Genomic DNA, 16,917 nt, shown 5'->3' on the forward strand with positions numbered 1-16,917 from the left:
TTACATATAGAATACTTCACTTTGTTCACAATTCCATTTATATCCTCGCTATAAATATGCAATTTTGCTCCCTCGTAACACAATCTACTATAGTGCTGTTAATCATGCTTTAACAGTATGGAGGGCCATAGAAGAATATGGAAAGCCATAGCCGACTGAATTTGATAGTAACTTGACAGTAACTCGACACACATGACACACCTACAACTCAGAAGTAAAATAAAACAACACAATAAAATAAATCAATTGTATTTTATTATAGGACATTGCAAATTATAAAAAAAAATGTATTTTACCATATTTTTCCTATTGGTCTATCCAACAAAATACACATTTTATAAAATGCCACCGTGTCAGATATTTATGGCTTTCTTTTTTATGATATTATTGCCAGCGTGTAACTGCATTTTAAGGTTGGTAAACAAGACACGGTATCTTACACTCAGGTGGTCTTCACAGCAAAATCACACTCTGGTTGGGCAGTTCCTGCCAACCTATTGAGACCAACTTTCCTTCAGCTCCTTTCTTAATATGAACAATTTTAAATCTGGGTTTTTCTGGTTGGTTTTAGAACAAGTTGGTATAAAGCATGTTTTGGGATCCTTATATCGTGTTTATGTACTTGTATTCATTATAACAAATAGTGTCCGGAACTTAAAAGCGATGATCGTCCTTATATCAAGCAAAATCAGAAGTCAGGGAGGCAAAACGGATCGTAAACAGTTCAGCAGGATCAGGTCCAGTGTTTAAAAGCAAACGTCTTCGTTAATGCAAGCAGAATCAGGTCCAGAGGTTAATATCAAAGGTCGTCGTTTTAAGCCAGTAAAATCAACGTCCGGGGTTCGAGAGCGAAGGTAGTCGTAGAAGGAGGCAAAATCAGAGGCCAGGGAGAGAAAATGAGTCGAAATCAGTAATAAATAGTTCACCAGATATGGTTATGAAACTTATGAATTCTCCGAGAAAAATGTCAAGCTGACAATCAACTGTCAGTGTCTGTGGCCAGCACAGATTCAAAATGGAATTTTTTTTAAAGACTAAGACAAATCTCATAACTGCCGAAGTGTGTCGTACGCGCAGTCGAGCAACACGTTTTTATTTTTATAAAATGTATGGTGCTACCAAAAAATCTGTAACTTTTTTCTGTAAATAGAAATGCTTATTCCTATCACCAGAAAAAATATCAGGCGATTTTAAAATTTTCAGACATCCCCCATTAAACGCAGGCGATTGTCACCTTGGGTAAGCCGTTAGACCTGAATCACAGGAAATCCTTTCAAAATTTAACAAAAAGTAAGTTCAAGTAAGTACTTACGAGTACTTAGTTGAGCTTACTTTCAAGACTATTTATTGTTGATTCGTACTCCGCCAAGAAAGGTGTATTAAACTACTGTAAATTATTATGATGAATAAAATGATAACATAGATAATACACTCAATTTAATTTTACTGTCTTACAGACCGATTTACTTAAAGTCAACATAACATAATGTGTGTAATTTCAGAGTGAAAGGCTGGTTCATATGCATGAAGCATTAAAAAGTAATAAAATAATGGACTACTTGCCAAATGTCTTAGAAATGTTAGAAAGTTCGTTTAATTTAATTTGCTTGTATTTTAGTGTAGTTACATATTGAGTTTCGAGGGTAATGGGCGCCGGTCGGTTACGGTTAATTTTATAACCTTAGTTATTCGTTATTTTGTAGACAATACATAGTTATATTATATGTTCTATTGCCGGTCGAGTAAAAGAGAACTTGACATTTGCGATGCATACGCGTGCATCAGGTATTTGTTATTTCTGAAACAAAACGTGACGTGCTTAATTTTAACGGTTTTTTTTTAATTTGTCTAAAAAACGGTTCTAAACAATGACATTTGCGATATACAGGATGATTTTCAATTGCAGCCGTGAATAAAAATTAGCTTAATATAAAATTATTCTAACTAATAAAGTTGAAACCATTCTAAGTATTCAGTGTTTTTTTTTCATAAGTGCAACGTCATCATAGTTAAACAGATTGCATCATGGGATGCGTCGTCGGCGTGGCGTCCAAATCGGTAATATCCTAGTCATTTATCACACTAGATACTAGAACTACCTACAGTATGTGTATGTAATAGTTCCGGTATTGTTACTTTTGTAGCAGCGAGGGTGTAAAAGATAAGGTACCAAAATTTATCAGAAAGTTACGGTAGGTATTAGCTATCTATTCTGACTTAAGACTTAAATCAAAGGTAACATTTAAATATGCTTAGAATATTTACACCAACATTTTTAACTTTGGATTAGCAGAAAGGTCTGCAATTGATGCCACTTGGCTTCGAATAAATTTAAAAGTGGAAAATATCTTCCTTGGGTGAGACTTGAACTCACGGTCTCTGGGATCGATAATCCATTCAAGCGCTCTGCCAACAGAGCCACCACCACCAAGCCTTCAACCAAGCAAGCGAAAGGGTCTAGCCGCAATCCTAAAGTGAAACTGCCCCTGGCTGAAATGTATAGCTTTCTTAAGTGCGTTTAGTTTGTTTGTCTTATTTTAAGATATCGTTTTACCAAATTTCAAGCTCAGAATCCTCTTGGTTTTGCTAAAAAAAAAAAGAATTAAAAAAAAAAGTTTTTATTTTTTTGTAGCTAAAGTAATAGTTGGATTTCTTTGAGATATTTTATGCACCTAACAGTAATTCATATTAAAAAAAAACCAAGGTTTTAACTTGTTCACAAGTGCCAGAATTTTTTTTTAATTTTAAATTTTTTTATTTCGCATACTCCAAAAGCGACAGCTCCAATTTTTAGTTATTTTACGCACAATATATATTTTTTTCCAAATAAATCCATTTGTGGCAACAAGGAAAAATTGTCTTACTAATGCATACAGGCCGTCCGTCTTACGAACATTAGTAGGTATTATTTACATAGATTCCGCATAAAAGGAAAATACCTACATTTAAAATAATTGGCGTATCGCATTTGTTCTATCCATCACTCTCGTATTCTTTTAGCAATCGGTTCTAAATGGTGAATTTTTTCAAGGGACTTATTTTACGCCGTGTCTTGCGTAGGCGACGGTCGCGCGACCGTCGCCGTCGCGTCTCATACTTCCATATCGATAAGGTTTGATTTCGTATGCGTCGCATCGCCGTCGCGCGACCATCGCGCGACCGTCGCCCACGCAAGCCACGGCGTTATATTTTGGCACCTGTAGTCTTCGTTTGTAGAATTTGTAAATAAGTACATATGTATGTACACTATGAACGGTCTACATCGCGTCGATGACAGTAACGGAAACAGCAGCTGACTGTACTAGTATCTAGTTCACTTTACTTGTGTAACTGCAGTATTGAGAAAGTGCAATCGTTTATTTGTGCGACATTACCTCAGCCGCTCGATTTCTTTTGTTGACGCTCATTATGCGTAGGGTGACCATAAATATCAACATTTCCAGGATTACTCGAAAAGTAAACTAAGTTTTCCCGCTTGGAATTGTTGTTATTCCATTCTAAAATCAAATTAGTTATTAGGGTTGGATCAGTTCTATGGGTTAAGAGAAACACGGTACAGAAAAAATCTTGTTCGAAAACGAAAACCGTTGGAAAAACTTAATTTTATAATTAGAAAATTATCGACCTGATACATTAATAGGATATAAGAATAAATATCATTTTAATCCTATAAAAATTTACGGTTCTCTTAACATTTTTGACAATCGCTAATGATTCTAATGTATTTTTTGTTGAATTCCGTATCATTCTCGGGTGTCATAGATCTTGATTTCTCAAAACCAGATCTATAATTTAATATTCGAGATATTTTTATTATTGTAAGTGATAAAACATGAATATTTACTCGCATCTCAGCGTGGTCACCCCCTGATTGGAAACCATTCGTAGTTCAGTTGTTTTTGCACAGCCCGACTGGCTGTAAGTATGACAAACGACTTTGGTTTAAGAAAAAAGTTTGTAACTTTTTTAAATTATTTAATTAAGTAGGTTTCTGTAATTTAGCCAAACATTGTAATCTATCGGATCTCTTCAAAGCGTTATGTTTTAATTTATTAGGAAGACTGTGTGATAATATTTTAACATCTATTATAAAATGCAAATAAACTAATCCCAAAGAGTGATTGTGATAAAACAGTGATAAATACCTACTTAACTTTTCCGCATCGTAATATAATATGTGTATGGAAGTGCTACTGGATAAAAACAGCGGAGAACTCATAATCATGGGTAAGTATTGAATTATTAATTAATCTAAACGAGTGGCGATAAATTAAGACACGATCGAAGAGAGTGTTTTAAATCGACACGAGTTTCGAATCTCCCTTTGAAGTTTCGCTCTGACAAGAAATGTTAGTGAAATATTTAACGAAATAAGTATCTACTTGAAATCAAGCAGTCGAATTTCAGATATCGGACTGTATTAATATTTGTCAAAGCGGACAAATACTTAATACAGGCAAAAAACCTGTATTAAGTATTTGTCAGAACAGGAAAACGAGCCATGTCTATTACATATTTTATTGTGGCATGATGGCAGCCTTTATTTTTTTTTTTTTTTTTTTAATGATAATACGTCCCGTTTGTTGATCTATTGAGCCCTCCTCCCAGCACCAGCACAGATTCGACAAGGACGGCTGACTCATGCGGCGAGATGTCAACAAACTGCGGCCCTATTCTGATTACGATAATCGATTCCAATTCAAAACATTCTCAATTCTTTCCCATCACGGAACAAGGGTGTTCCGAACCTTTAGGAGGCGTGCGCGGAGCCGAAGCCAATGCGTACTACATATTAAGCAATATTCGTAGCAAATTTTTAATTGTGTTTTTAATAGCGTGCGACTTACGATCCGGAGGTCGTGAGTTCGAACCCCGGCATGAGTTTTTCGAAACTAAACTTATGTGCGAAATGTCATTTGATATTTGCCAGTCGCTTTTCGGTGAAGGAAAACATCGTGAGGAGACCGGACTAATTCCAAATAAGGCCTAGTTACGCTTCAGGTTGGAAGGTCAGATGGCAGTTGCTTTCGTAAAATAGTGCCTAACGCCAAATCTTGGGATTAGTTGTCAAAGCAGACTCGAGGCTTCCATGAGCCGTGGCAAATGCCGGGATAACGCAAGGAGGATGATGATATTTTTTTTTTTAATTAGGGATCCCATGTTGTAAATGCTTTTCCGGTCATTACGATATGAGTATATCTTATACTTTTAAACGAGCAATTCTTGTATATTTATTTATTTATTTATTTATTTATATATATATTTATTTACACTGACGATGTCGGAAACCGCTCTAACGATTTCGCAGAAATTTGTTATGTGGGGGTTTTTGGGGGTGAAAAATCGGTCTAACTTATCCTTAGGTCCCGGAAAACGCGAATTTTCGAGTTTTCATGCGTTTTTCTTCGCGCGCCATCTCGTGTGCAGTAGTTGTACTGTTAAGACAGAATTCTTTCGGTCGATGTAAGTACTATTTATTGCAAACACTAGATGGCGACACAGGTCAAGGCTAAAACGAATAGAAAATACACTATTTGAGTTTTTGTGGCGAAATGCGCGCCATCTCGTGTGGAGTAGTTGTGTTGTTAAGGCTGAGAATTCTTTCGCTCGATGTAGGTACTATTCATTTTTGAACTAGATGGCGACACATGTCAAGGATACGAAACAGAACCGAGCGAAGCTCGGTTGCCCAGATATTTTGGATTATGTAGGTACGCTCAGCAGCTTGGCAACCCAATCCTAATAATTGGCATAGAAGTGACTTTATTTACGAAATCTAAATGTGGTTAATCTTCAAATCCAAAGAAAACTTGAAAAAATATGAACTCATTGAAAGGCGCAGTTGATGTCTTTGGCTGTCAGGGTCAGGACACAAATGTGCAATAATCGTTCCGCAAGCGCAGTAGAATCGTCAGCGTCTTTCGAATCCCGCCGACCGGAAAATCGTTCTGCAAACGCAGCGGAAACGTCAGCGTCTTTATCGTTCTGCAAACACAATGGAAACGTCAGCGTGTTTATCGTTCTGAAAACGCAGCGGGAACGTCGGCGTGTCTAGAATCCCGCCGACCGGAAAGCCCACGTGCTGATGCTGACCCGGATCGCCCGCGCACCTTTCGCGCCAATGCCGATTGTTACAATTGCTTTGAACAGTTTGAACTGTTCAAACTGCCGTGAGTACACAAAACTACCAAATCAAAGTAATTGATAAGTCAAAAGGAAAACTGTAGTTCGCCCACATTGAGAACTCTCATTTTTCATCAATCTTATCATTCGCCGAAAACCACCGCGTTGTCAGCAATTTTTCGTACATGTCAGGGATTCTTAGTAATTTTTCAGGACAAATTAGGAATTTTAATTTTGTAACTTCAAACGTTTAAGTCGTTTTTGCGCATCTTTGTGTCGTCGGCTATCCCAACTACTTATCCCTAGGGAGTATACCTAGGGACCTAGAAACCCCTTTAAGTTTTGCCTTCTTGAACAATGCCTGCTGAGCCGCAGTCCTGGGTTCGAGTCCCGGTAAGGGCATTTATTTTTCTGACGAACACAGATATTTGTTCCTGAGTCATGGATGTTTTTTATGTGTATTAGTATGTATTTATTTATATAAGTATGTGTATCGTCGCCTAGAACCCATGGTACTAGCTTTGCTTAGTTTTGGGCTCAATATTTATTTATTTACTAGTTCAGGAAAATTAAATTTTCAGTCAGAAGTCCTGACTGATTTTAGCAATAGGTAAAGTTCTGACTCAGAACTTTACCTATTGCTAAAAGCTTTGAAAAGTCAGTAAGTACCTATTTGTTTCACAAATTAGAAATTTTGTCAGAAGAATCAAATTTTGTATCTAGTGACCCTATAGCCGTTAGTACTTAGATCAAAAAACTTTATTACACACTAATCAAATAAATACCGTGAAGTTAATTCATTCGATCTGAATTAAGTACCTACTCTAAACTAAATAGTGTAACTTAGCATGTTTTCTCGCAGTAATTTGTGTTTAATGACTGTTATTAATAACTATTTACACGTAATTAAGGAAACATAAACACATTCATCAGTTTAATATCACTCAGACTTTAGATTGACAAGTCAAAGTAGGATTACGACATTTATGACACGGCGATAAAAAAATGGCTTTACATACCTATTCACATTAGCTAGTAGCTCATGTGGTTTGATGATGGATGGAGCATCAAAATGATTGTTACATTTGAATGATATGGGTCAAAATTTTATTTACGTCTTCTGTCTGTATATGGCATGCAAATAAAAACAGTGTCCTTATACGTAGAAGAGCATTTTCAGAATTTGGGACCCAAAATTAGCGTAAGTCGTTAACAAAAATTAATTCGCTGCCAGTGTTGTGAGTACTTATGACAACAATTAAGCATAAAATCTGCATAAAAAGTTACTATTTTCATGTTTTGAATGTAGATTATCGTTTACAGTTTATGTAATTAACACAAAAACAATATTTTTATTGATGACATCATGCTTAATTATCGTAACAAAACTGACAGCGTGCTAATTTTTATTAACGACCGTAGAGCATTTCATAGCTTTCAAGTTTATTTAGAAGTAGTAGTAATCGTTGCCTTATTAAACGGCTGGTCCTGTTTGAATAGAGAATAGAATAGAATAGAGAATTTATTTGCATACCACATACAATACATATGTATTACATACATGGACCCTGATAAGGGTGTAGAAAAGTACAAATTAATGTGTCACTTAAGTACTAACTAATACTAATAATTATACAGTTTGCTTATTTATAATATTTAGGATCAGATGTATTATAAAATTACATTGTATCATCATCTAAAAAATCTGCTATTTTGTAGTAACATTTATCCACCAGTATAGATTTAAGTCGGCTTATAAAGACTGAGTCTAGTTTTTCAGTTTTTAAGTGTGTGGGGATTTTATTATTAGATTTTAGATTAAAAATTTATTAAGGGGGTTCGTGCTGACACACGGTAATCTATCTAGCAACATGTCAAAATAAAGGAAACCGTATTACGCAAGAAGTAGCTGCCAGGAGCAGCCTATTTTCCGTTCGGCTGCCATGTCCATGCTAGTCTGGCTAGCAGCCAAGCTATTATTGCGCGAATGGAGCTGTCTGTGAAGTTTGCGGCAAAAATGTTGTCGATTGAACTTTCTTCTGTTGGATGTTTTTGTAATATGTTTATATTTTTTTATTGTTTTGTAAGTGGTTTTGTATTTTACTTTTACATTCGTATTATAAATAGCCTTGCCTAAGATTTAAGAGAAATAAAGAGAATAATAGGTATAAAAGGCTTTAGGACAATATTATGCAATTCGCTACGGCGGCGCACTGGATATCTATCATCAGACTATCCCGAAAATTAGCTCTACATACGACACGGATCGGATATCTCAGTGTCAGAAAGTGACTTTACCTACCTTAGACTTTACTCTAGTAACCTTACCTTATGTCGGGTAGCATTCGTAATGCCAACATAAGAACAAAAGGCGTCGGGACAATACTCGATTCGTTATGCCAGCCCACGGGCGATCCATCATCGAGCTACGGTGCTATCTTTCGGACGGCGTGTGGGCAGCAATCATGTGTGGTAGATTTGCGCAAATGTTTAAGAAACTTTCTGATAACTGCTAGTTTTGTTATGGTGGCAATGGTGGCATCGTTAAAAAAATAAGAAAAACCACCTAGTAAAATCAATGATTGAAAGCTGCCAACACCTTAGAAGGGCGATCTGACGTTAGACAGAATTTTGGAGAAGAGCTTTGTACAGTCGAAATCAGATATATCAGAGCTTCCATCATAAATATCTGCTCGGACTTTAATCGCTGAGCAAGCTGGCGGTGGCGCCTGTGCCGTCTGTGCCTGCAGCAGTTATTAAATTGATTTGAAATAAACATCGCGGAAAAAAATGTTGTTCCAGTGTGTTGTTTCCAATTTTCTTAACAAGTGTGTAACAAATTATAAACAGGTAATGAATGATATGATGATGAAATTACAACCACCATAATAATAAGAGTTTTGAATGATTCACGGTTATTTTCATTAGACTTATATTGACCGGGATATAGACCAACAAACACAAACAAAAAGACAAAAATCTAAAAGGTAATCACGGTCTATATCCCGGTCAATATAAGTCTCACCATAATAATAATGGTGAATTGGCGATTTTTTAACTATTTAACCTATCTTTTTTTGTCAGGCCGTCCTTTTCGCACTATTTGTAAGTGCGATGGGGTGTTAGGGACGCACCAATGCGATAAAGTTTATCGAACTATGCTACGCCCGCAGGACGAGAAGCTAACAAAAGTTCTTTTCCTCTCACTAGCTCGGAAACACGTGTTTTGTCCTTTAATACCAGCGGGTAAAAACGCATTTTATCCACTAGTGGGTAAAGTAATTTGACCTTGAATAAAGTCAAATTAACTGCTTTAAAATTGATAAGACTAGGTGAATATAGTAATAAAGATGATTTACCACCTGTGGAACTACTGGAAGCAGTGATAAACGCATTTTTTGCGTTGTAGTTTCCTCGCTATAGTGAGAGGAAAAGTTTTGTGTTACACTCGGGTGCAAATGTATTTTACTTCTCGTGTGTTACAAAACTCGCAAGTTCAGGATTCTATTCTCGAACCACTCGCTTCGCTCGTGGTTCAACTATAGAATCCTTTCACTTGCTCGTTTTTCAATTCCACACTCGGCGTTAAAATACAACTTTGCCCCCTTGTATAACAAATAACTATTAAATTGAATTCTATACGGAACCACGCCATACATATTTGTGTCAATTTTTTGCGGCTATTATTTAGTGTCGTTTGGTACCTAATTATTAGCCAACTTGTTTATGTAATAATATGTCACTGTCAGCGAAATCTCCCACGCAGAGATACGATCAACAATATCAACATGTCAAATACAAACTTACATTTTCGCATGAATTAGCGCCATGGCGCCAAAAATTCGGTAAAATTATTATTAGCATTTTAAAAAGAAGCAAGATTTTATGGGGATAGATGACAGTCGGCTCTCTGTACAAACTCTATAGTTCTATTTTCCTCAGATATTGACAATAATGCAAATATTTTTACACAATTTGATGTATTTTAATCATAGCTAATTAGCTCTCTCTGCCTCCGCGTATTTGTCGAATTGTTATATTATTACGAGATGAGAGTAATGGAGTTTCTTGACTACTATATTCTAGGTTTACCTGTCAGGTAAAAGTAGGAGTGACAGCGCTGAACAACTGACAGGCCGTTGCTGTCGTATGATCATTTTATAATTTGTTTTTCGCTACTAAACTTTATAATAATTAAAATATTTAAACTTATAAGGAAACTCTTATTTTACTGTTTTTTTTTTATCCACCTGCACAGATAACTTGGTAAATAAGACGTTGATACAGATACCTGACGTGTTTGGCAACACAGCTTAGTAAAGGAAGATTAGAATTTTTACATGTAAAGATAAGGTTTAGATTTCAATGGATTATGTAGATTTGACCGACATTGACATAGTTTGGAGAGATAAGATGAAAAGTGAATTTTAAGTTACATTTCTTTTGTTTTCTTGAAATTTACATTTAATAATATATTAGAGAATGAATAGACTGTAGGGTAGGTGGACTGTGCTGGTCAATTTGTGGCGGATACGCGAAAAACTGGGTGTCAGAACGTACATACATAAAATATATAGGTATCACAGGTCTGATCGAGTTAGATTTAAAATGAAGGTGAGGGGCCGGAGGAGTAAAGAAGGGTCCCCGATAAATTTATGGGCTTTGGGGCGTGGGGCCCTAAAAGTCACATATCGTCACTTTGAAAAAATCTCGTATCTCATGCTGCTCCTCAAAGTTAAAACGCAGTAAGTCTATATGCGTGCGAAGATACAAGTTTTTTTAAAAGTAGTGACGATATACCGCTTCCGAGTGCGCGATATTTTTTGTCCAATGTGAGTTCTCAGTTTTGATATATTCTGTGGTTTTGGGCGAACTACTTTTTTTTTTATACCACGTCGGTGGCAAACAGGTATACGGCCCGCCTGATGGAAAGCGGTCACTACTGCTAAATAATTCTCAATGCAATAGTATGATTTATTACAACCACCCAAATAGGCATATAAAAGTAATAACTATTTTCATCACATCATGACAGCGCAGCACATATGGCATGTCGGATCACCCACATGCATTGATTCTTGCACAATCTGCAGATCTTGATACAATCGGCTCACACCGTGGGTGGTTGGAGGGTACCCAAACTTCCCAGTGGCTTGAAGTAATACCATAAGTAAGACCATATATTTATTTTTATTTATTTAGGTAATTACATCTAAGTGGGTGCAGCGGCAGAAAGTGCCGAAATTTTGAAACGTAATAAATACAAAAGTCTTGGCAAAGAATACCTTTTTGTACCTTTTGGCGTAGAAACTCTAGGTCCATGGGGTCCAACAAGTTGGTCACAGAAATCGCGAAGCGTCTGGTTGAGGTAACTGGTGACCGAAGAGCTGGCGACTTCCTCGCACAACGTATCAGCATTGCGATACAGCGAGGAAATGTCGCCAGTATCCTTGGTACAATGCCTCAAGGGCCTATTTTAAGCATAACCTAGGTTTTAAGTTTAGTCTTAAGTAGTTTCTTATTTAATTATGTAAATATGTTCATGTAAATAAAGAGATTAGTAAGTAGAATGACTTCATCAGTTTCATCACACATCACTTTTATCTGTAAATTTACAATTGCGACAGAGGGGCAACGCACAGGGATCAATGTCTCGGTGATGTGCTAGAGGTGCCCCCTACGCAGAGTTTTGCATAATATCCCTTACTTGAATAATAGAGAAAAATGTCCGTAATTTGTGAACTATTATCCCTAAGACTTGAATGTATTATATTTCCTAGTTGAGGAGGCGTTTGGGAGTTGAGGGATGGCATAGTAAAATTCGCACGCATCCAGCCACCATCCAGCAGACCTCCGTGGCTAAGTTGCGCGACTACTCCGGCAAAGCAGTAGGTCGCAGGTTCGAGTCCTGCCGGAGGTGTGATTTTTTTCATTTTTCCTTATATTTAAAAAATTACGAGGTAGTGTCTAACATTGGTCCAACATAATAAAAAACTGTCAAACTAAATTAAATTGTATCTACTTAGGTATACAGTCTACACACAGTCACATCACACACACTACGAAAATGAGTTAGGTACAGCATTGTCAAGTTAGTAGAAATAGAAACTGCATATTTTTGACTTATGCTAACATGAGGTCACTTGGCCAAACTTTCCTCACTTTATGACAATCCCACACAATATAAACTTTTACTGCATTTGCTGATGGCGGAGCCAAAGCGGCTATAAACTCTATTTTCAACAACTTGCCTATTTTAGGACCATTTTATTACGTAATTAAAATTCGTATGTACTACCACGAGTTTCACACTGAATGTGCGTGCGTGTGTACACATTCATCTTGTGTGTTGTATCCTCAATTCCTCAGAGCATTGTTGTATCTCACTCGTAATGACAATTAGTGCGAGCGAGATGGAGGTAACTCGGCCAGTACGCAGATTTTTGCAAATAAGTATGTTGGTGCCCGTGTGGTGACGGGTTCAGAATTTCACCACCCCCTTTCTTTCCGTGGGTGTCGTAGAAGGCGACTGTGGGATATGGGTTAAATTGTGGCGTAGGCGAGAGGCTGGCAACCTGTCACTGCAATGTCACAGTTTCGTTTTCTTTCAATCCCTTATTTGCCAAGAGTGGCACTGAAACTTGAGTAGTTTCATGTGCTCTGCCTACCCCTTCATGGGATACAGGCGTGATTGTATGTATGTAAGTATGTTGGTGTTCAAATCGTTGTAAGGCCAAAAGAAATAAGGAAATTCTTAGTCTGGCTGAGTAGGTATAAATATGATTTTTTAGATAAGATATGCACGATTGAAAAAAGAACATTATATACAATATATATGCAATTTCCCTTATCTATGTAACACCTAAACAGATGCAGTAAAGTCGCCTGAATTTGCAGGTGAATCCACAGGCTAGAGTGACCCCTTACTGTCAGACTAATACCTGTACGCCACCGAAGTGCTATAAAAAACTTGTCGGATAGCTATTTGAATTAATAGTAAATATATTAAATGTATTCGTACTGCGAAACCGTTGCAACCGTAGTCATTCAAGCAGGCTTATCACACCCACTCGCTGAGGCTGTGGCTATGCATAGGCGGAGCGTGCTAAGTTATGTTGATGTAGGGCCACTCAACGCAAGTACCTGCGTTTACGAAATCCCGGAACTTAAGCCGTGTTATTTCATACTTTTATTTACGAGTTTTGAATTCAATTGAAATAAAAAACTGTTTATTTTTAGGCGAATTCGATCTTTGGATCGCCGTGAAAACGGACGTGGATGTAAATATTTCTCACCTTAGGCTGCAGAAAACCGGACAAAGAGGATTGAGTCGGAAATCGAACACTGGTAAATATTTACAAAGCTAGGAAAATATTAAGTAGGTTGAAGAAGAGATTCGATATACTTAATGAAATATGCAGTCCGATTGATATTAGGTTAATAGTAATGAAGAAAAGTGGCATTACATTACTATACGCGTCACTAACTGCCCAGGTGGCGCGTAATGACAAGATTGACGAGTCAAGTAACGGAAGAAAGCGCATTTAGCACAAGCACGTCCTCTCTACCTAATTAACAATAATTCGAATTGAACGGGTCGGTGATTTTTAATGTATTGTGGTACAAATCTTTTGCAATGTGTAAATAGGTATACTTAAGCTACAATTTCTATAGTGCAGAATTATCTATATTATGAATTGAACTACCATGGTTATTAGGAAATAAAAAGCAATTTCGAATAATTAAGGATTTTCAAAATGAGTGGTCATTTATCCTTATTTGGATAAGATTTCCTGCGATCTAGATCAGTTTAATTTTATAGTTATTCAAATGAGCCATATTTTATGAAAGCCTACATTCCCCTACGCATCTATCCAACCCACCTAACCGCTTCCGCTCCGCTCCACGCCCCATCCTATAACGCAACGCTCAAAATCGACTCCCGCGCCGGCGAACAGTACACAGTATACACTTCGCATCCACGGACCGCGCGCGATACCTTATCAGTGATTGTGCTAGTTCCAAGTGGTTACAGCTTCAGTTGATTTTAGTGATTGTGTTTAGTGTTTAAAATTGGAATGCCATTTTCTGTTTTAAGAGGATAGAGGTATGATTTTTGGTTTTTAAGTTTGGTGTAATTTTGAGGAAGAGATATTTCGTATATACATGATAGTATATAAATTGAGTAAATAGGGTGATACGTTAAAGGACGACTGACTGTGGACAAAGTGGTGGTCTAAAACGACACTATTTAAAGCATAAAATATTTTAAAAATGCAAAAAGATGTTTAAATCGGCCATGATACTCATAATTCTTATCGTACAGAGTACCTATACCTAATACAGACAAGAAGTTAATAGAGGGATTATACATGAATACTTTACGTAAGTAATCAGTCTAACGTTATTTTTTTAGGCGAATTTAAATGCGAAGAATAAATACTATAGGTACCTAAACTTGTTTCGTTTTTACAATTAACATTATTCTTATCAGTTTTAAAATTAACGGTTTCTGCATTTGATAAGTTGCTCAAATAAGAAACATTATGTACGTCACTGTGTTTAAATTAACTTTTAGTGCTATAATCTATAATCCATACTGTGTGTGTCTGTTTGTTTAGTCCGTCTTTCACGGACAAATGAAGCAACGAATTGACGTGATATTTTAAGTGGAGATAGTCGAAGGGTTGGAAAGTGACATAGGCTACTTTTTGTCTCTTTCTAACGCGAGCGAAGCCGCAGACAAAAGCTAGTATAATATAATATTGGCGGTAAAAAGTTATCATAACCTATGGAAGTTTGCGCAGCTGTTGCAAAGCTGTCAGTCATTGTATGGAGACAGTGAACTATATACACCCAACCCAACGGAAGGAAAGCGCCCCTAAACGGTTATCATCATCATCCTCCTTGCGTTATCCCGGCATTTTGCCACGGCTCATGGGAGCCTGGGGTCCGCTTTGACAACTAATCCCAAGATTTGGCGTAGGCACTAGTTTTTACGAAAGCGACTGCCATCTGACCTTCCAACCCGAAGGGTAACTACTAACTAGGCCTTATTGGAATTAGTCCGGTTTCCTCACGATGTTTTCCTTCACCGAAAAGCGACTGGCAAATATCAAATGACATTTCCCACATAAGTTTCGTAAAACTCATTGGTAGGAGCTTCGAACCCGCGACCTCCGGATCGTAAGTCGCACGCTCTTACCGTTAGGCCACCAGCGCTTCCACCCCTAAACGGTTAATAGAAAAAAAACCAAAAATTTGTTTTGGGAACTTATTAACTAACAGCAAATTCGCAACAGCGCGAATTTGCTAGCCCGAGACTCAAACTAAATAATCTTGCTAATAAGTTACCTACCACACCACAAAGTTAAAATTTAAAACACTAACCACAAAATTAAAATTTTGAAAAACCCCCGACCGCGACATAGTGGACCGATTTTCATGAAACATGGCTAAGAACACTCCAGACTAACTCAGCTTTCAGACAAAAAAAAACTAAATCTAAATAGGTTCATCCGTTCGGGAGCTACGATGCCACAGACAGACACAAGCACAGACAGACCGACAGACAAACAGACAGACAGACAGACACGTCAAACTTATAACACCCCTTCGTTTTTCGTCGGGGGTTAAAAATAGGCGAGACTTGATCTAAGACGATGGCTTTATAAAACTAAGATTCATGAAAGGAACTACTTAACAAATTGATAGGTACGCTGAATAACCTAACCACAAAATTAAAATTTTGAAAAAAGCCCCGACCGTGACATAGTGGACCGATTTTCATGAAACATGGCTAAGAACACTCCCGACTAACTCAGCTTTCAGACAAAAAAACTAAATCAAAATCGGTTCATCCGTTCGGGAGCTACGATGCCACAGACAGACACACACACAGACAGACAGACAGACAGACACGTCAAACTTATAACACCCCTTCGTTTTTGCGTCGGGGGTTAAAAAGGGTTCTGTAATCTCACAACTCTCTGTAACATCACATTTCATTTTGCTGAAACTTGAGCATTTTAAATTTTCATGTGCTCTGCCTGCGTGCCTACCCCGTTTGGAGATACAGACGTGATTGAGGGAAATGAGAACCAACTGTTACTTGCTACCAAAAATATTAAATAGTTTTCCAAAACATGTACAAGATCAATACCTAACCAATCCTAAATATATTAAAGATATAAAAAAAATACCTCTTATGAGCAGTTCCCGAATACTTTGTACATAGCCACGTCAGCAAATTTTAATTGATCCTATTTTGTTACCAACATTTAGTAATATAAGTCGACTTTCGTAAGATATATACAGGATAATTGTTATAATTAAGAAAATATACAGAGTGGGGCCTGTAACAAAGGCGATAAGAACTGAACTCTAGGCTATTCTCCTTATACTGATCAACATTTGTTCGGCGACTTTTAAAAATAACTTGTATTTTGATTTTTATCACCCTTGAAAGTTTTTTCTAAGAGGTAATGTATTGCGAATTCTGTTAAGTCTAAAGTGTGATAGACAACGTCAATGACAACAATAATGGCGTACATTGAAGCTAATATTTATTTTGTATGAAAAATTAAAAATTTAAAGACTTCACAATTTTTAAAAGTCACTGAACAAATTTTGATCAATTTATAAGGAGAATAGCCTACAGTTCAATTCTTCGCCTTTGTTACAGGCCCCACTCTGTAGATACTAGAGAACCTTAATGACGAAATAAAACTTGCTAAAATCTCAATTCATCAAAAAAATCTTGGTAACAAAATAGGAATCATAAAAACAAATTTA

The 16,917-nt window shown here is 36.9% G+C and overlaps 1 protein-coding gene across 4 annotated transcripts in view; it reads left to right on the forward strand.

Annotated features, from left to right (window-relative positions):
- Window positions 1-4,104: 4,104 nt before the first annotated feature.
- The window catches only part of LOC125236257 (cytospin-A-like), an 84,931-nt gene continuing 72,118 nt past the window's right edge, over window positions 4,105-16,917 (forward strand). For 2 of the 4 annotated variants that reach the window (XM_048142947.1, XM_048142949.1), the window contains exon 1: window positions 14,102-14,230. The gene's annotated coding sequence lies outside the window, so the exon portion shown is untranslated. Of the gene's footprint in view, window positions 4,228-14,101; window positions 14,231-16,917 lie in introns of those variants that run through there. The other 2 variants (XM_048142948.1, XM_048142960.1) reach the window with 2 other exon arrangements.

The sequence above is a fragment of the Leguminivora glycinivorella genome, chromosome 19, assembly GCF_023078275.1.
Source record: "Leguminivora glycinivorella isolate SPB_JAAS2020 chromosome 19, LegGlyc_1.1, whole genome shotgun sequence".
In the NCBI taxonomy this organism is placed as follows: Eukaryota; Metazoa; Arthropoda; class Insecta; order Lepidoptera; family Tortricidae; genus Leguminivora; species Leguminivora glycinivorella.